Raw genomic sequence first — 21825 nt, 5'->3', positions numbered from 1 at the left:
GGCTGAGGAAACTTAGGAACACCATTGCTTTCCTTTAAGGAATGTGAAACAGTTTACTTCATGGTGACCTTTTCAAATACATCCAATTAATGAAATTTATTTCAATTTATTCTGTATTTAAGTGAAGGATTCCACCTTCAAGGCAAAAATATATTGAATAAGCCTTTCTGAAAACTTTAATCACATTTGGGTGGGGTTGCTTTTTTTTTTTTCTTCCCCTTTTAATTTTACACACTTCCTTAGGTTTAATTTTTTTTTTATTTTATTGATTGTGGTTGTTTTTGTTTGTTTGTTTGTTTGTTTTTGTATTTTAGTTTAGTTTAGTTTAGTTTGCAGTACTTTCTAGAAGTTCTTGATGTTGGGTGGCAGGTTTCCATGAAATACTCTGGGTCGTCCTTGCAAAGACAAAAATCTGTCAAAAAAAAAATTAAAGACCCCACTGAATTTAAATACAGAATTTACAAATATAAAATTCAGTTCCTCCTTCGCAACCGAACAATCAAAAAGAGGTGAAATTTCTCACTGCATAGACATAGTGACATAACTGATATTTGCTCTTTACACTCAAAAAGTGATTTCTTCAGCAGTGGCAATATCTCTAGTGAGATGCAGCAAACTTAAGCCTACTTTATATAGTAGTAAATTTTTTCTGGTCATGTAAATATGAATGTAGCTCTTCTCATTTGAGCATATCGTGAAGTAAGTTCCTCTGCTTTCTCTATCTAATTAAGATTTATCAAAAACAAATGAGGACTGTGCTTGGAAACAGTTCCTTCACTTCCTATGCCAGAGGCAGCTTTTCTGATGATAGATGAGGTCACTTTTGATGTTGTTCATATCATCATTCCACACAACTTTGCATGAGTGACTTCTGCAATATTATTTTCCTCTGGAATTCTGTCAACCTTTACAGTCTAGATACTTTCATGCAGAAATATTATTTCCCTCCCTTCATACACATCCCTCATTATCCATATTCACATAGTTTTTAAGTCTATTTTGTTATTTTCTTTTTCTCTTTTTTTTTTTTTTTTTTTTGCTGGGAGTTCTGATTTACTTAGTCAACTTGCCAGACTTCCTTGCAGCTTATTTCACTGTTAGACTGATCCTGATGAAGCTTTCATTTTCTGTCTCTAATGTCATAGAACCATAGAATCGTAGAATCATAGAATCATAGAATGGCCTGGGTTGAAAAGGGCCACAATGATCATCTAGTTTTAACCTCCTGCTGTGTGCAGGTCACCAACCAGCAGACCAGGCTGCCCAGAGCCACATCCAGCCTGGCCTTGAATGCCTCCAGGGATGGGTCATCCACAACGTCCTTGGGCAACCTGTTCCAGTGCCTCACCACCCTCAGTGTGAAAAACTTCCTCCTAATATCTAACCTAAACCTCCCCTGTGTCAGTTTAAAACCATTCCCCCTTGTCCTATCACTATCCACCCTTGTAAGCAGCCGTTCCCCCTCCTGTTCATACGCTCCCTTCAAGTTCTGGAAGGCCACAATGAGGTCTCCCTGGAGCCTTCTCTTCTCCAAGCTAAACAAGCTCAGTTCCCTCAACCTTTCTTCACAGGAGAGCTGCTCCAGCCCTCTGACCATCTTAGTGCCCTCCTCTGGACCCGCTCCAAGAGCTCCACATCCTTCCTGTGCTGGGGGCCCCAGGCCTGGACGCAGCACTGCAGATGGGGCCTCACAAGAGCCGAGCAGAGGGGGACAATCACCTCCCTCTCCCTGCTGGCCACCCCTTTTTTAATGCAGCCCAGATCACAGTTGGCCTTCCGGGCTGCAAATGCACACTGCTGGCTCATGTCCAGCTTCTTGTCCACCAGGACTCCCAAGTTCTCTGCAAGGCTGCTCTCAAGGAGATCTTCCCCTAGTTTGTACAAATACTTGGGTTTGCCCCGACCCAAGTGCAGCACCCTGTACTTGGCCTTGTTGAATCTCTTTAGATTTTCATGGGCCCACTTTTCCAGCCTGTCCAGGTCCCTCTGGATGGCTTCCCTTCCTTCCAATGTATCAACTGCACTGCTCAGCTTGGTGTCATCTGCAAACTTGCTGAGGGTGCACTCGATGCCATCGTCTGTCATTGATGAAGATGTTGAAGAGCACCGGTCCCAAGACCGACCCCTGAGGGTCACCGCTTGTGACCAGCCTTTACCCTGACACAGAACCATTGATCACAATCCTATGCTGCATCCAGCCAGCCAATTCCTAATCCATCCAACAGTCCATCCTTCAAATCCACACCTCTCCAATTCAGAGAGAAGGATGTGGTGAGGGTCCATGTCAAAGGCCTTGCAGAAGTCCAGGTAGATGACATCCATCGCCCTTCCCCCGTCCACCAAAGCCATCATTCCATCATAGAAGGCCACCAGATTGGTCAGGCAAGATCTGCCCTTGGTGAAGCCATGCTGGCTGTTTTGGATCACCTCTTTGTCTCATATGTGCCTTAACAAAGCTTCTAGGAGGATCTGCTCCATGATCTTCCCAAGCTCAGAGGTGAGGCTCACCAGCCTGTAGTTCCATGGGTCATCCTTTCTCCCTTTCTTAAAAATGGGAGTAACGTTTCCCTTTTTCCAGTCACCGGGTACTTCACCAAACAGCCATGATTTTTCAAATATGATTGAGAGCAGCTCAGCAACCACATCAGCCATCTCTTTCAGAACCCTAGGATGGATATAATCTGGCCCTATGGACTTACAGACATTCAATTTCATGAGGAGGTCTTGGTCTTGTTCCACTGTTACAGTGGGACAGAAACCACTCCCCACACCCTCACCTAGAAACTCAGGGTCCTGGCAGACACGGGAAGCCTGACCACCTGTGAAGACAGAGGCAAAGCACTCACTGAGTACCTCAGCTTTTTCTATGTCTGAGGAAGCCAGCTCCCCATTACCTTTCATCACAGAGGGAACACTGGCCTTGGCCTGTCTCCTCCTGCCTATGTACTTGTAGAGCCCCTTCTTGTTGTCTTTCATGTCCATCACTAAGTTCAGCTTCATCTACGCCTTGGCTTTCCTAATCCTATCTCTACACACATGGACAACAGCCCTGTGTGCCTCCCAGGTTACATAACCCTACTTCCACTTTCTGTACATTTCCCTCTTTTCTCTCAGTTTAAGCTGCAGGTCCTTGCACACCCAAAATAGTCGCCTGCCTCCCCTGCTCGACTTCTGCTTGGGAATGGAGAGCTTTTGCGCTCTCAGAAGTGTGCGCTTAAAGAGCTGCCAGCTCTGTTCTGTGCCCATGCCCTTAAGGATAGTTTCCAAGGGGAAGCCACTCAGCAGTTCTTTGAGCAGCTGGAAGTTTGCTCTCCTAAACCACAGGGTCCTAGTTCTGCTTTTTGTCAGGCCCGCATTCTTCAGGATCACAAACTCACAAGGCACGGTCACTACAGCCCAGGCTGCCTCCAGTCTTAATCTCTCTGATGCTCTCCTCTGCATTGGTGAGCACTAGGTCTAGTAAGGCTTCGCCTCGGGTTGGTCATCCTAAACAGACTCCAGGAATCCCCTGGATTGTCTGCCACCCACCATGCCACTCTCCCAGCAGATATCCGGGTGGTTGAAATCCCCCATCAGGACAAGAACCCATGAGCACAACACCTCCTGCAGCTGAAGCAAGAAGGCCTCATCAACAGGCTCCCCCTGATCAGGTCGCCTATTGCAGACCCCAGCCACTAGATGCCCTTTACTGGACTGATTCTCGATTTTAACCCACAAGCTCACGAACTGACCATGGCTGTTCCTCAGACACAGCTCTTCGCAATCTATCCACTTCCTAACAGAGAGGGCAACTCCACCACCCCTTCTACCCTGTCTATCACTTTTGAAAAGCCTGTAGTCAGGGTATTCCAATCATAGGATTCATCCCGCCATGTTTCCATAATAGCAGTTAGGTCATACTTTCCCAATTGCACCATGGTTTCTAGCTCCTCCTGTTTATCTCCCATGCTGCATGCATTGGTATAGAGGCACTTCAGCTTAGCTATTGGCCTCATTACCTTCTCAGAGGAGCCCTCGCTAGTACATCGAGGACAGGACTGGGGTTTTCCCTTACCACCTCCCAAGGTGAGAGCGTACCCACACGCTTCTCTGTCACTCAGTATACCCCCATCCTCCATCATATCTAGTTTAAAGTCCTGCTAGCCTGCCCAGCCAGCTTGTTTCCAAGAATGTTTGTGGCCCTTCTAGTCGGTCGGCTCTTATCTGCTGTCAACATTCCCCCTTTCATATCCATGTCCAGCAATTTCTCAACCACACTCTCTATTTTCAGCTAAGAATATCATTTTTTTTTCTTTTTTTTTTCTTTCCAATGAGCTCATCTTGCCATGAAGTACTTTCTCTTTAGCTGTCCTAAAGTTTGTCCCCATGCCCTATTGTTATTCCCCCTGAAAAAGGCACAAGAATATAGTATTGTGGTCCTTATGCCAGAGTGAGCAGGAAAAAAAAACCAACAATATTTATCAACTTTGATTTTATGTTTTCCTTCAGTTCTGTCTCCATTATGTGTCTTTTTCTTTGTTGTTCATTTATTACCTATCTTGTTCAGTATTTTAGTTTTTCAAATGCATCTCACAAAAGGAATGAAAAATGTGTTTTCTGAGCAAGGGCAAAGATCAAGGCAGCTGTGCAGATGCTGCCCAAGCCACTGAACATACAGGAGCAAGGCAATGCTGTTGCCAACGCCTCTCCTTTTCCGCTTGCTGCTCTTGCTCCAGAGTTAAAGGAAAACTAGGGGCAAAATGGGATTGGAGGCAATGCAAAAAAAAAAAAAAAAAAAAAAAAAGTAGTCAATGTCAAGGCATGAGCTTTGGTTAGCTCCTGGCAGTATCCTGGAGAGGTCGTTGCCAAACGCTGGTGCATCCAAGAGCCCGGCTCCCGCCCCGCACAGCCCCGCGGGCGCTGGCCGAGGTACTGAAGCGGAGCTCGTGGCGGCACCTCCCTCTCGGGCCCGGGGAAGCGAGTTACATCACTTTGTGTCATTCAAAAAGTACTTCTAAGGTATTAGAAATATTAAGGTATTGTCACTTTATATTATATTTTGTTAACTTTTTAAGGGAGTTTTTATGCGTAAGAAGAGCAGAGAATGCATTAGCAAATGTATTATTTGAAAATGTTTCTTACAGCGAGTTTTTCAGGCCTAGTGAAATTATTTTTTTTAGAAAAAATATACATCTTTAAAATCTTTTCAGCATTTGAAAATATTTGAAGAAAACAACAGCACATTAACTTTGAAACAGATCTAAATAGTTTTTGTCAGAAAACCATTAATTATATATTTTGTATGCTTTTTATTTTCAAGTATCAGAAGACCATCAGGGGTAATCAGAAACTTAGCAGTAGGAAGTACCAAGCTGGATCTTCTCTTGCAATGTGAAATAGTTCTAGCATCACTTCTGATCAGAGTGCATTGATCTGGCAAACACTGATAGTCACAAAATAACTCCATAACACTTTGGAAGATGAACTTAGCATCCTAAGCTACAACGAACATTCAGGAGAATATAATTTCTATATGTAATGCATAACTGAGTCTTTCAATCCAAGAAATAAAAAAAATAAATTTCCCAACATTCAATTTTTACATTTCTCTGCCAACCTGAGAGATTAATATCAATACACATACAATGCATGAAACCGTGACAGTGATGGAAGTGTTATGCAATGACCTCTTGTTAAGCAGCTATGCATAAGGATTTAAACACCTCTATTTTACCGTAATCTTAAGTAATATTGTTCAGTTATTTTAAATACACCATCTGTGACCACAGAACATCTGAATCAAGACAGGAAATAGAAGTTAGGCTCTAATATTCTTGTGCTTTACTAATTGTATTTTCACTTCATAATAAAGAATATTCACGAGGGAGCTGTAATGTCTCCAGTCTAGCCAATAATTTTTATTCTTGATGAGCTTTATTCAGCTATGATTCTGTTCTCAACTTTTGTAATTTTATTTACTGCTATGCTTATTTGTAAAAATGGGAAAATCAATAGAGTACTGGGGGAGTATAGTGAAAGAAGAAAAAAAGCAACAAAAAACATTCAGAAGCAGTACGATAAATTTACAGTAGGATAGAAAACTCCAGACACAAAAAATAGATAAATGCCTATAATAAACACTGAAGGCAAAATCTGAATCACTCATTGATTCATCATGTCTTTTCTTCAGTATTTATAGGATCAAACAAAGAAGATAAAAGGAAGATATAATCTTGGTAGCTTAGTGAGAATTTTACAGTCACCATAGCGAAAAACCTACCTTTTGCAGTCTGAACACAGCATTCTGCTCTAAAAATTTGTGTTCAATAATTACCTAAAAGGTGTTTCATCCAAGCATTAGATTAGCTTATCTGTCTTGGGAAACTTCATTATCTGTAGCCTGAGCTTACTCCTCCATCTTTGTGTTTGGGTTTATGACTTATTTCTTTCAGAAATGAGGTAAAATGACTATGTCATAGAAACTCCTTTCCATCCTCCTCCTATTAGCTCAGTATGTTGATTATTCATATGAAATAGAATAGAAACACAGATCTCCAATTTTCATTAAAGTATAGCATATATGTTTGGGAAAATGTGTTTGTATGTATTATTTTTGGTTGTAGTGTATTTTCACTTTTTAAAACTACTTTGCCATCTAGAAAATCATACTTTTCAAGAAGACAAATAGTCAATATTTATTTGTATACACAAACCAGCATTCCTTTTACTTAAGGGGCAAACATGGTCTTCAAAGAAGTATAAAATCTTTGACCCAAATAACCTCAGATTGTAGAACAACAAAGAAAAATGTATAGACTCCAAAATATATTCCACAATGGTAACTGTCAAAGTTCTGCTGGTATTTATTGTTTGGAACTGAGCAATGCAAAGTTACAGCTTTTGCTTGTGAACAAACCAAGAAATGAAAAAACTTTCCTGACTGGTGCAGGTGGGACTTTGCAAGATGAAAAACACTGAAAATACTTGGCTGAAGTCCTCTATACTGCAAATCTTTTCATAGCTCTTCTATTGCGTTTCTGCTGGTTTCGGTCTCTTGCAGTGTATTGTCTTTTTCCCAAGTATTCATGGAGTGACTCTTAGGTGCTTGAAAGATGGGCACTTCTGAGCAACAGTGGTAAGAAGAACTAGCTGCTGCTGTAGTTCTATGTAACGTGCTGCCACATCAGCTTCATTGTGAACTGATACCTTCTGACGGGTCTTGACTCAAATTGGAATAGTAGAAAAGTGTATCAATTTCTCTAGAATGGGTACAGTTTTACATGGATGGTAACACTGAGCAAACCTCTTGATCTCCCAAGGGTCTTATTCTCTTTTTTTCTCTTTCCCTTTCCCTTCCGCTTTCCCTTTCCCTTTCCCTTTCCCTTTCCCTTCCGCTTTTCCTACCTCTTTCCCTTTCCCTTTCCCTTTCCCTTTCCATTTCCATTTCCCTTTCCCTTCCCCTTCCCCTTTCCCTTTCCCTTTCCTTTCCCTTTCCCTTTCCCTTTCCCTTTCCATTTCCCTTCCCCTTCCCCTTTCCCTTTCCCTTTCCCTTTCCCTTTCCGTTTCCCTTCCCCTTCCCCTTTCCCTTTCCCTTTCCCTTTCCCTTTCCCTTTTCCTTTCCCTTTCCCTTTCCCTTTCCCTTTCCCATTCCTCTCCTCTCCCTCCCCTCCCTTCCCCTCTCTCTCCATCCACTCCCATCCACTCCCCTCCCCTTTTAGCATTTCCTTTTATTCTTTTCCTTATTTTCTATGTTTGGCTTTTATATAATAAACTGTTATCGGTTTAGGATCTAGGTCTAAAAGACTGTTTATTTTCATTGCTTATGCACCCTGATTCTATAGCTGAACCACAGCTCTTTCTTTCCACAAGATGTAAATTGGATTTTTATTTAACATCCAAATAATTTAGAGGGTTTCTTTAGTCTCTGCTGCTTTAGCTCATTAAGTGCAAAAGAATCGTAAGTATCACTCACTCTCATTGTAAAAACAGCCTGTTGCAACTTTACATTTATCTTGAAGGCTTCTTTTGTTCCCAAAAATTAGTTTACATTTAGCCTATATTAGTTATTCCCCCAGATACTGTGTCCTAGACAGCCTGGTATTCAAGAGTCCTTGCAAATACAGAAGAATAACACCAAAGACTCTCTACAAAGACCTCATTGTAAGACTAAAAGGATTTCCTGTGAATAAGAGCTACACATGGACTTAACACTGCTGGGAGCAAGAACATACAAGGAGAAACCAACTACACAGTGAAGCCAAGACATTACTGTTTTTTAATGATTTCTTTGTAGATAGATGGAAGAGGTCTTTTCTGATGGAGCTCATGATAATATAGTGTACCCAAGAACACAAGGGAGAATGTTGTATCAAAGAAAAAAAGGAATTCTTGAAGGAAAAGAGGAAGCACTGAGCTTTCTCTGTCTTTCTCTTCTTTTCTACTCACTTAGATGAGGTGTGAATGTAACATAGGCAATGCATACTACTTCTTCTGCAGAAAGGAACTGTAGTGGGATATAAAGATTTCTTATTTCTACATTATGGTGACAGTTCAAAGGGTTAGCAGAACACAACTTAAAGTAACATCACTCTCAAGGCAAATGCTACAGGACTGCTCACTAGAGCACAGGCAGAGAGTGCCTGTAAGGAATATTTAGTAGAACTTTCTAGAACTGCTTGAAAAGCGATATTTTGCATAAATATTTTAAATTAAAAAATAATCTTGACAAATGGACTTAAAGGAAAACTGGTAGAAACTTAGGAGTAGGTGTGGATTTTCTTAAGTTAAACTTAAGAATGCATTTCTGTAGGGAAAATAAAAGCCATTTATCTCTTTTTTTTTTCTCATTTTAATGATCTTCTACCCTTAATTGCTTTAAATAAACTCACATTTGTATCAACAGGGAACCTTATTATTATCATACATCTGTGCAAAACAGGAATAATTTCAACTTGAAAATCCATGAAGGATAGAAGATTTTGGAGTTAAGGCTTCTCATATTAAATATTATGTTAGCTATGTTTATGCAATTTTGGAAAAAATTAGTCCCCAGCTAAATGTGTCTCACACTGTAGACGGAAACTGATACGCATTCTGTAGTAATTTTAATGTGAAATAAAAATTAGTGTTGATTTGATTTTGACCAGATCTCTATTGCTGATCCATAGGATAATCTCAATTTTAGCTCTAAAATGTATTTTAGCTCTGGAGTTGGGTATTAAAAAATGTCTTCAGTATAGAAAATAAAGCTTAGTTACCTGTATCTGTAGGAGTTATTTACTTCAGGCTGCGCTTCACTAGTTGATGAGGAATTTTCCATGGTACTTAGAAATGAAGAGACACTCTGAGGATCTAGCTCTTCTCTGTTAGATTAAAAGTAGAACAATCAGGGCTTTTCATACCTTTTTTTCTTTTCTGCTTTATCTAATAAGACCTCACTCATGTTTTGTTTTCTTTGAAGTCTCAGTGTCAAATCTTGCAGCTGTTGGACCAAACTGATTGCATGCTGAACTATACTGATGTAATCTTGTTCTCTTTTTCTTTGACCTTTCCACCTGTCTCCTACATGTATTCAGCTCCTCATTTTTATAAGAAAAAACAAAAGCTACTCATATTCGAATCACAGTGACCTTGGAATATCAGTTGGCAAGAAACTACCTCAATTTGCATTCTGAGCCATAATTGGTGTCAATCAATGGCATGACAAATAGTTATACACCAGAAAGTTCAGAGAGTGACTGTTCTTTAGGCTGAGAGCACGATATGGTAGGTAGGTGTCCACTAACTGAAATTTATGTAGATGAGCACCTAACAGAATACTTGACTTCACCACATAGTTGCCAGGTACAATTTCAGATCATATTTTTTTTTCTACTACAATATTAGTTTTGACAAACATGCAGAGACAGATGGCATTTTGTTGGCTTTCCAAAGCAGACGAATAATTTGCTGAGCTGTAGCTAGTGTAAAGAGAAGCCAAGTAAGTTGAAGATGAGGTAAAACCAAAGCATCTGTCAGGCCTTGTATGCCAACGTTTAGAAACTGCAGATGAGCTAGTATTTCCACACACAAAAAAAGTAGTGACTGTTAGAGATTTGTATAAAAAATATGGCATTTGATAACAATGCCACAACAGATGTCGTTGAGTCCATGCTTGATTTTTACTATTGCTCTGTGCATTTTTGGACGAGATGCTTGCTCTGCACAGCTTGTATCGAGTATGTTCATTATAATCACACAGAATCACAGAATCACCGAATGGCCCGGGTTGGAAGGGACCTCAAGGATCATTAATCTCCAAAATCTCCAACCCCCCTGACATGTGCAGGTCCACCATTTAATACTAGACCAGGCTGCCCAGGGCCCCATCCAATCTGGCCTTGAAGACCACCAGGGATGGGGCATCCACAACCACTCTGGGCAGCTGATCCAGCACCTCACCACTCTCATAGAGAGAACATAGTAAAGCACATAGTAAAGAAATTCCCCCTGATTTCCAACCTAAATCTTCCCTCCTTCAACTTAAAACTATAAAAGTTTATTTTTCAAGAAACAATGAGATGGAAAATTTGTAGCTAACCAGATATTGTCCTTCTTTATCAGGCTTCCTTAGTGATTAAGGTGGAAGAGTTTATTCTTTGATTTCTTTTCAATTATTTTTATGTGAGAGAAGTGCCTACAGATACAACTATATACTATATATAATCTTAAGAGAACTCTCTATTAAAATATAATGAAAACTTTTAGCTTACTCGCACTATCCAATATTGCATTTTCCAACATGTTTTGTAGAAAATGTGTAATTATATCTTGCCTATTCAAAGAAATCCTTCTCTTCACACTAATCCTATTCTTTCTCGTCTTCTTTGATGAGAGAGAACAATGTTTCAAAAACTTCCCTTTAAGAGAAAGCTTGTGAAAGAAACCCATGGAGTACTATAGCCTACTTGACTTTCTCTCCTTGGTAATAGATGCGGCAATTTAATAAGAGCGTCTTCTATCTAGGTCAAAATTATTTGAGGCATGCATACTTTTATATATGTATATTTACACACACATATATATGTGTGTATATATATATAATTATTAAATACTTGCTAAGATATGGTGGCCCCTGCACAGTCTGCATTGTGTGTTGAGAGTATGAAGGGCACAGTGGGTGAAGGGGAGCACTTACTTCTCAAAGATGTTGACCTGACCAAATCTAAGCATACATAGCAGCAGATCCACGGAATAGTGAGAGAGAGGCTGAAGAGTGCACAACAGCACTTTGGAGAGTGTAAAGGACAGAAGAAGGCTTCCTCGGACACTGGAGCCTCCCATAGCAAACCTGTGTGCGGCTGTGCATGAACTGCAAACAGTGTTTGCAGCAGGAATCTGAGACTAAACAGCTGCTTACTTTTATTACATTCCTGCTGTTTTTCATTTGCTGGTTGTGAACAGTGGTGCAAAAGTTACATTGCTGGGTGTAGGTGTGGGGGAGGAGAGAATTCAGCCGTAGCATGCTGTTCAGCAGATTGTGTTGCTCCAAGGATGCAGCACTGCTCTGTTCTTACCAAAGCCTGTCAGCAGGACTTAACTATAGTCAGAAGTTCAATTTGAGCCAAAAATGGCATCAGGTAAACTGGACAGAAGTTGAATCAGAGGGGAAAATAGAGAAACTGTTGATAAAAGCAACATACAGCAGTGCTTGATAGATTCTTTTTGCTACATAAAACCCAGGGGCAAGGAAGAGTGATAACCTGAGATTTTATTATAAAGTGATTTCACCATGGATTAGCAGATGCTCTCAGGCAAAAGAGTACTCTTCAACCTTGCCAGTTCTTCAAAAACTTTCATTTGCCAACCACCATTACCTCTGCCTTATCCATACTGAATTGAAGTCTAACGTTATCATCCAGCACCTGATTTTTTGCCAAGTATCATAAAAGCAGACATTTTTCACATAGTGGATTTAATTCACTGATTTTCTATCTATCTCATAACATACAAAAGGGTGCATAAAACACATGGTTAGAGACTAACATTAACATATTGTCTCGCTCCAATTTATAGGAGGGAGAGAAGGTTCTTTTAGTACATGTATACCTGATGGTGAGATTAAGGCACAACAGGTCAAATGTTAGCCTGACCAGTTTATTACAAATCCTTGTTGCTTAGGGATATGGGGAAGGGAAGATGGGTGATAGAAAAGAGATAGGAAAAAAAAGCAAGGAGTCTTTGTAGAGAGCAAGAGAGAGATAGTCACCACCATGGATCCAGCCAGGTTTTACATCTGTTGATCTCAGGAACTCGTCACTGTGGGGGATGGGAGAGAACCAGGAAGCTTCACACCAAACAGGCCCTGGGGTTCTTCCAAAGAGGTTTTTCCCCTCAGGGAATTCCTCCATCAGAGTTTTCTTTTCTTTGGGAGTTCTTCTCCAAAGTCCTTAGTTTAGTGAGGGCCTTTTGTTCCCTATTTCTCACTTGTTTTTTCTTCTTTTCTGTTAGTGTGACATATCTGACCCAACAGATAAGCCAGCAGGGAGTGGTGCTTTGGTTGCCATGCACAATCATTACTGACTTTTGCAGTGGTCAGATCCTTCAACCTGCATCCCCGAAAAAGGCTGCTTGTCCCACTTCTGCTTATCTTTACAATCATAAGCAGAAGTACTGTGGCACAGTGACATCCACCACTCACCCCCCTAGATAATTAGCAGTTGTCAATTAGTCTTATCACCAGAAAGGCCTCACAAAGCAAGCTTTGAGACAAAAAAGAAAAACAGTTTTGTCTTTCACACATATTTTATATGATTATCACTGAGTTTAAATTGAATACCATAGCAGAGATCTGCTATTTTCAAAATGCCTCTGTGTCTCTGATTTTACAGTGTGTTTTGTAGACTGTTCGTGAATTGCCTTCTTTACATATTCTGTTTTCATTGTATTCTTTTCTCCATGAGCGTGAAATGCAAGCTTATGTTGGGTACTTAAATCAAACCTTCTTAAGGGCTGTGTTTAAAAGTAAACATTAATACACAGGATGTTTATGTAAGTGCAAGAGTGGAATAAATACATCTGAGACAGACAGAGAGAAAAACAGCCATCTAGCTTTTTACTGCTTCACTGGTAGAGGAAAAACTGGCTCACTGAATGTCCTTTTTTTTCCCTGAAAGTTCATTTATTCAATATACTAACTACAAGAACTTTGTACGTCCAGATAATCTGCACAAAAAATCTTCATTTGATAAATGTGCTGTTGATGATATCTTTGGATGATATTTTCAGAGACAATTTAGGATTCCTTATAGGAAGCAGTTTTAACTGTATGTATATGGCTAGAAATCACAGCAACTTATAAAATTTGTCTTTGCAATACAAAAATTGAAGTTATATAGGAAGATGAGTAGGGGTGCTCACGGCAGTCTAGGGGAAGGAATGATTCTGTGAGTTGAGGTGCAACAGTCCTGGGTTTGATTTTCAAGCAGTTCAAGGACTTCATCCAGAATATTTAACTTAATATTCATATGCTATTCATATGCTAATATAACTTAAAAATCATATGCTATCTTTGACTCCTTGTCAATTTGTGTAATTTTGAATGTGTGTGTGTGTTTTAATTTGTGAGTGGGTCATATTTTCCTTATGGTACAGTGAGAGGTTTAAAAACCTATTACAAACTCTGAAAGTCTTGGATCCATTAGCAAAGACCAAGGCTGTGTCATAACAAAATGCCTTGAAGTCTCAGACTTTCTTGAATTATTGACACTGCAGGTCAGTTCTAAAAACTACAAAATAAGATGCAAAGGCATCAGAATTAGATTATCATGGTGTAAATAAGTGGTAGCAGTTGCATTTTAATTTGCTAGAATTTTTGCATTCAAAATACAGGTTTAAAAGATAAGAAGATGAGCACAGAAACATCACACTTTCAATTTCATGTCATTAAAAGTGATCCAAGAAACTAATATAGTTTTGTTCTGCATTGCTTTCCTTAAGTGCCGTTTTGCTTCAATACTGAGCATAATAGATGACTATGCTTCTGGTTATATAATAGATTTCGTTTGTTAGAATGATGTTCTGATGAGCCACTTGCTCATCAGAATGCTCAAGCTATGCCAGCTTGAAGTAGATTTGATCTTTTTTTTCTCAAAGTCTGTTATTTTTCTGCATATTCTGTGTGCTGTAGTTTCCACTGGCCTTTGTTTGCTAATACATTTTATTAGTGCAACTTAGAATAAATCTGTTAGGTTTAGAGTAAAGATGTTGTTTTCAACCTTAACACAATGAATATCATGCAAATCATGAAGTGACCCGTGCATACAGGGTCACTTCAATCTCTGTAATTTGTGAGTTTGGAGCAATGTTTTATTAGGATACAATTTATGAACCATTTTGTCATCTAGGATGAATTATTTCCTTTCAGCTGATACCTTTCAGTCAGAGGAGCACCCTTTGCACCAAGAACTAGGAAAAAAAAAGAAACAGATAAAACAAAGTTATGGGCTCCAGTGATCTCTATTTCTGAAGATGCTTGCACTCCTAGCAAAGTGATCACTAGTGTGAGGGGGGAAAAAAAAAAAAAAAAGAAAAGATTAAAATCTAGTAGCTTGCTTGCTGTCTCTCTTCATATAATCCTGCAGCTGATCAGCAGAATAACAGCTCTGGGCTCATATCTTGCACCACTCTACTTAGTTCAGTGAAATTATTTTCAGTTGATGTGAATGCATATATTCCATAACAATTCTGTCGATAGATTTAGAGGTTAAAAATAAAAAGAGATCTGATTTAATTAATTAATTAATTAAAATAAATAAATAAACAAATAAATAAAAACGATCAAAAACCCCTAAACCAGTACATCTTCCCAACAAAATAAGATTTAACTCATATTATGTGTTTTGTTTTACCTGTGAACTGTTTCTTTTATTGGCACTACAGGAAGGTACCACTGGATGTGACAGCCAATGAGTTAAGTAAGGCCTTAAGGAACAAAGAAAAACTTTGGGCTATTCCAGTGTACTGGACCTAACTGTCAGCTGTTGTACATTGACATTAACCAAGTTGTTGTTTTTGTTATTTGTATTTGTATTTTTGTTATATGTATTTGTTATTTTTTCAGTTCTATCATTTAGTGATCTTCTGATGATAATTTTTTCCATTTCCCAGCATAGCTCATGGATTTTATATAAAGTGTATTTAGCTGGGAGTCAGGTTAAATTCTGGTATCTCCACCCACTTATTGGTACTTCCTTCTGGGATCTGTGCTAGGTGAACTGTATTTGTCACTCTCGTTTCCCTCATCTCCCCTCCTGACTTGATAGAGCCATGACTTCCCAAACACAGAGGATATTTTTTAGATTTTCAGAGATAATTTGGGCCTAAGAAATGTGTGAATGTGCCCTTCATATTCATTACTTTGAGATATTCCAGAAATGCACCATTGTGGCAAGAGCCACCAGTCCCTTGGGCTGCACAAAAAAGCATTACTAGCATCTCAAAGGGAGGCAATCTTCCCATATACTTGCCTGTGGAGAAGCTACATTTGTGTGTCCTGGCCTGAGCTCCCCTACGTAAGAAAGATATGGACATACTAGAGAGAGTATAGGAAAGGGCCATTAAGATGATTAAGGGTTTGTAGCATCTGTCATAGGAGGGGAGGCTGAGAGAGCTGGGACTGCTCAGCTTGGAGAACAGGAGGGTCAGGGAGATCTTGTTAGTGTGCATAAATACCTGACAGATGGAGCCGAGATCTTTTCAGGGATGATCAGTAACAAAACAAGGGACAATGTGTATAAACTAAAATATAGAAAATTTCATTCAAAAATAAGAAAAACTTTTATTTTTATTTTTTATTTTTTTTATTTTAAATATTGTGAGGGTGGTCAAACATGGAACAAATGGCTCAGAGAGTTTGTGGAGTCTCCATCTTTGGAAATAATAAAAACCTGACTGGATGTGTGGGTGTGGCCCTGGGCAATCTTCTCCAGCTCATCTTGCTCTGAGCAGCAGATTAGAGTGGCCAGTTTCTGGATATGTCTTCCCTACTCAGCTCTCCTGCAATGAGACTCCAGCCCCTGCTACTTTAAGTTTGTTGCAAATGCAGTACTAGATCTGTGGCATCCTATGTGCCCATCTGCTAGAATGGCATTATGCCCACTCAGAAGGTGCTATGCCAGTTTCAACAAGGCACAGGTGCCAGCCAAACGTAGATTTAGAAATATACCCTGCAGAAGATCCTCCCAGTAGTAAGTAATGCCAAATTAGGCCCACATGCTTCATTAAGAGGGATCACATCTGTCGAGGCTTGTGAGCACTGTACCATCAATTATAGCCTTTATCCTCTCTTTCTTTATCCTGAAAGCTTTAGTGAATAGGAAGTAAAATTTATGAGCCAATCAAAGGCCTTGAGAAAATCTGGGCTTTTCTCTAGTGATCTCTGTCTTGAAATCTCCACTTTCAAACTGCTTGTGTTTATATCCCTCCATTAGACATACTTCAGTGTACACTAGAATTGTAATTTTAGGCCACGAGAGGAAGATTATCTGCAATTCATTTTGTACCTCTTAGACCATGAAGCACTTTTTGCACCAGTACCTTCATTTAGTAGAAGAAAATACACTACTCTGTTGCTACCTTATTTGTCCACAAGTTTCACTTAGGAAATAAAAAGATCACAAAGCTCAGTCTGCTGGCCACCATGCTACCTGTCTATGGTCTGTTGCTGTTTGTGAAATGAAAACAGATTATACTGCTCAACTTATACTATGAGAAGAACCGATGACCCAGAAAGTGCTATTAAATCCTCTTACCTCAAGAAACTGGGCATTTTTAAGTGGAAGACTGGTGGCAAAGTGCTCAGTGCTGCCAAGCTTACCTGGGAGCAATTATCTGTTTCTGTGGTAGTCTATAGGATATTTGTCCTTCATGCCACGTAGGCTAATCTGGGAGCTTACTGTGCCATAAAGACATTTCCCTAGACTTCTTGTTGTTTGCCCTGAGTTACTTGACCACTTATTGGGTTTCCCTCAGGCTCTCCTAAAAGTTGTGATCTAACATTATGCAGTCATACATAAGTAGTTTAATCTTACAATGAAGGTGAAAAATGTAATGCCAGAAACTCTCTCTTGAGGAGAGCAGTCTAGATAATATGTTTCATGATTTTCCTTCAGGAATAGTTATGGGGAAGTAGGCACTGCTATGTACCTGTCTACACCTCATATAAGCGCAAGTCCAGGCAAAGCTCTGTTCTGTCACTGTGCTTCCGAGCACAGTCAAGAAAGGTAGCACTGCCTCCTGCCTAGGCAGCCCCTAACAGCAGGAGGGGACATCTGGAGGCCCAGGCACTGAGCACCAAGTGCTGTTATGGTTTTCTAACTATGCCTCGTGGTACTTAAGCTGATAGGCAAACCAGCTGTGGTTCAGGCATTGTAATTTTGATGGGTTTTATTCCACATCTGCATCATTAAGAGAAATATGTTTTAAAATGTTGGTGAGTTCTATAGACTGAATTTTATTCTCATAGTGATACATATATTGATATCCAGATAGTCTATTATTTATGCATCATTAAGCATTCTACTCACAGCCTTTTCCCACATCTTTCCATCTGAACCTGGAGAACATGCGTCTGTCATATGGTTCACTTATTTATTCTTTAAGAGTTAAAACAATAAAAATAGCACAGCAGGGTCTTGTCCATAAGCAATGGAAACACTACTCTAAAATCAGTACTATTTCTGTTTTTATTATGTGATCACTTCTTTGTTGTTAATCACTTGCCCTACTTAATTCATTCGTTATTCTCAAAAGCTTTGAGATTAAACCCCCAGGCAAGATAGCTTCGTATGAGTCCTTTCTTTTTTATCTGTTCCAAGTTAGATTAAGTCTAGGTCCTGTTTAATGAGGTGCCACTTGCTGGCTTTTCATGCAGAAAGATTTCTTCGTACTCAGCGGTATGTACATACCATATAAATTATAAAACATTTTACTTCTTTTCTGAATTTCTAACTAATAAGACTTGCAGAAAACACTATTATTACAAGTCCCCTGGGATATGATTTGATTTTATTTTCTTTGATATTAATATTACTGTTCATATATAAACACACGCACATATATATAAAATTTATGTCATTTCATAGGAATTTTGTTATCAGTGATGGAGAGAAGACTTCTTACTTCTCTTTGCCTTCAGCTCAGGAAGTCAGCTGCTGGAATGTCTCCACCTGCCATACAGCATTTAATTGTTTGTCCATGCATCCCATGTATACTATTTCTGCACTTCAGGCCTCATAGAGCCAATGTGAATTAGACATGGCAAGATTTATGATCAACTGTCAACAATAGCTAAGGGAGTGTGATAGGCCTCTCACTCCACAGTCTGAGTGATGAAGCATCTGTGATGATGCTGACCAGAGTTAGTCACCAACATGGGTCTTAGAATGAAATTTATACCCCTACATCTTGTGTTTGCTGCCCTTCTATTGGGCTCCTTTTCAGCCTCTGTCCTTTGGTTAAAAAATCTGTTCCGTACTGGCAAATTCCTGACGCTAATGGGGCTTCCTCTAAATTCATAATCTGTTGTACTGACTCAGCTTTGATTAGTGACTCCATGCTGGACTTCTATCCATGCTCTTGACTTCTGCACATTTCTTTCTAATTCTAAAAAACTGGTTAGCTGAAAATGCCATGCGTAGACATACCATCCCCATCTGTATGTTCACACATGTTACAGATGGCATTTGCTTTATGCTAACCATGAATGTTAGTTATACAGGGACAGTCTGGCTAGGCTGCCAAATCTCACCTTTCTGGAAACAGGGGACCTATCTGTTTTGTAAATGTATTTTCTTTAAGATAAGGAAGCAGACAACAAAAGTAGAGTTCAGCTATCTTTGTAAAAGCCTACTACACTGAAATAGTTGGCTATTTTAGCCACAGAACAGCAACTTCATCCTCCTGAAAGTGATCGGAAAATCTTGGCTTCTCTGAAATCTTTTTATTTTTTTCTCCTTCCTTTCAGAATTTGAGAACTCCTTACTAAAATCATAGGCAGCAATGATTTCCAGGAATGCAGTGATGTCCAGGAAGGCAGTGATGTCCAGGAATGCAGTGATGTCCAGGAAGGCAGTGATGTCCAGGAAGAACCATGTTCCATGGTCTTTGGAGAGATCTTCTCGTTACTTGCCTTCTGAATTTAGGATCTTTGTTACCTTAATCCAAAATAAAGCTGTTCTTAAAAGGTTATTCAAGTTATGGTAATTATGTTCAATTAAGAATTATTTATTCAAAATTAGTTGTATTAAATTAAGCCCATTTAGAAAATGTTCTTATGGAATTTCTGAATGCTACTGAATTTATTGGGAAGATAAACAGTAGTCTTTAACCTGGTTTTCTTGTGATTCTCGAGTAGTTCATCTGTACTGATGTTATCAGTCATATGGTCTTTTCCTTTAGGCCCTTTTTCAGTATTTGTTTACCCTGAGCTGTTTTGAGATTCTTACAAAATATCTTATGAACACCTTTGTGCAAGTGGAAAACATGATTTGTGTGCCTTCTGGATTCGTCTGTCTTGACATACTCCTTGATGCAGCCTTTGATTATCTCAATTTGAGAGCAGTCAGGAGTTAATGTTAAGGGATTATTATACAGCAAAAATAATAACAAAGGAACCAGTAGAATTTCAGCTGTGATCCAGATCAGTTCTACAGGTAAGTAATTGTTACTAGTTTTATTACCAAGATTCAAATTTAGAATCAACATCATCTAAAATGTGAAGAATATCGTAGAAGAAGCAGATTGCTCAAAGAAGTAAAAATTGAATAACCTTACTTTTCTGCAGTACTCACAAATATTCAAGAGACAACAAACATCATGTATGCAAGTACTGGTACATAAATATCATCTTCAATAAGTGATCAACAGTTTTCTACTTTGTGAATCACTACAAAATTCCATGTTTATGTCCTTTGAAAACTTCGTAATAAAAAAAACATATTAACTGGCTATTTTCCTTTCTTCCACTCTCCATTGCCAGCTTGAACCATCTGTAATATATCCAGGCCGGGAATGGAAATAACAAAAAGAGCTGCAGTGCTTTCAGTAAAAGGGATTGGTAGTTTCACAGTAGGCTTGCCCCCCACAGCCAGCTTTAGAGAAGAGATCGGTTGCTTTTCAACAGCATAGTGTGATGTTATCAAATATTTTGAACTGTAATCTTGCAATTACTATTAATGTTGCATTAAAAGATTATTTAATGAAGGAGATCATGCAGAGAACAAGCAATATAATGGCTCTGAGGAACTTGCCTCCCACATACCTGGAAAACCTCCCTACTGCTACAGGAGGAGGAAGAACAGCCAGTGCCAGTTCTAAACAATAGGTTTCAAATGTATCTGTTAAGACCTGTTGCTTTTGGCAACGGAGTCTGACTCAAAGGCATGAATTTACATTTTAAAAAGTGGTAGTGAATGATTAAAGACAACACAGAACATTCTAGTTTTTGCTGTGCATTGTTTAGTATTCAAAGATTGTTTTGGAGGTGTTGGCTGGCTGAGCATTCCTTTCTGCCATGTATTGTTTAACCATTTTGGGGCCTGATCTTGTTCTGGGGAAAAAAAAAAAAAAAAAAAAAAAAAAAAAAGCACAGGTAATTAAAAAACAGATGCAGTTACATTGGTATAAAATTTGTTGGAGTAGCAGAAGAATGAAGGCTTTAGTTCTGCTTCAGAACTGAATCGCGTGAGGGCTGCTCTAAAGTAATGCTGGCCCATGACATCAGAGTCTGATGTTGATTTTTTGGCAGTAGAGGCTGAACCCTCCCACCAAGATTCCATTACATTTGCTGCCATATGACAGATGGCAGCAGAGGGGCAGTCTGACAAAACTGTATCTGACATGGAAGTGTTTATGAAGAAACGGTGTGGAATTGAATTCCTCCATGCAGAAAAAAATGGCACCCACTGACATTCATTGACACTTGCTGAAGGATGTGAGCACAGTGAGGGGTGGATGGTGCATTTCAGCAGTGGTGACAGAGACATGAAAGACAAGCCACATTCCAGACTGCTATGCACAGCTGTCACACCATGAAATGAAGAGCATCTTGACCAACCCATCTGAGCAAATTGACCAATGGTGATGACTGTGTGGAAAAAAATAGAATTTTTTATCTGAGAATTATCTTTATCACATAGTGTTATTGTTCTCTTTGTATCTGCTGTAGTTTTCATGGAAATAAATTAGAGGTATTACTTTCAGAGCAACCAATGTGCTCCATGTTGTAAATTATGCGTCTGTTGCTCTAGTGCTCAGATGGTAGCACCCTAATATGGCATATTTTCCTTTGGTACCTATGAGGATGACTGCCTGGCATTTCCTTAAATCTTTGCTTCATATACCTGCTTTTCTCTTTGCAACACACTGAAAATTGAGTTAAGTGTGATGATCTCAATGTATGGCTAAATCCAGGCAGTCCAGTAGTTGCACAGAGAATTACAGATCCTTTCAGAAATTTGTTCACATTAAAGAATGCATTAAATATGAACATATGTAGCAATTACAAAAAAAAAAAAAAACACAATAATTTTTAAAAAATGTTTTGGTGGAATCGCAGCTATAATTTAAAAAAATGCTTTGGTGGAATCACAGCTATAATAGTATTCTAAAGACGTAAGCAGGACAAGTTATATAAGAAGAGGACTTTATTTTTTATTAATCTTCTAATATTGTAAAATGGGGCAAATGTTTTATGCAGTCTTCCTTGTATCAAGCTTTGTGTACTGAAGGAAAATTCACGACACTATTTCACTCTTCATTCAAAAGAGCCAACACAACTAGTCTTTAAAAAAAATCATGTCCTTCATC

The 21825-nt window shown here is 39.1% G+C and overlaps 1 protein-coding gene across 2 annotated transcripts in view; it reads left to right on the top strand.

The window, feature by feature from the left end:
* Window positions 1-21544, top strand: part of FMR1NB (FMR1 neighbor) — a 70516-nt gene extending 48972 nt beyond the window's left edge. For both annotated transcript variants that reach the window (XM_085231019.1, XM_085231018.1), the window contains one exon: window positions 18983-21544. The gene's annotated coding sequence lies outside the window, so the exon portion shown is untranslated. The remainder of the gene's footprint in view (window positions 1-18982) is intronic.
* The last annotated feature ends 281 nt before the right edge of the window (window positions 21545-21825 follow it).

The sequence above is a fragment of the Meleagris gallopavo genome, chromosome 9, assembly GCF_905368555.1.
Source record: "Meleagris gallopavo chromosome 9, MGAL_WU_HG_1.1, whole genome shotgun sequence".
NCBI classification, from domain to species: Eukaryota; Metazoa; Chordata; class Aves; order Galliformes; family Phasianidae; genus Meleagris; species Meleagris gallopavo.
The sequence above is the reverse complement of the archived record's forward strand: the minus strand, read 5'-3'. Positions and strand labels throughout refer to the sequence as shown.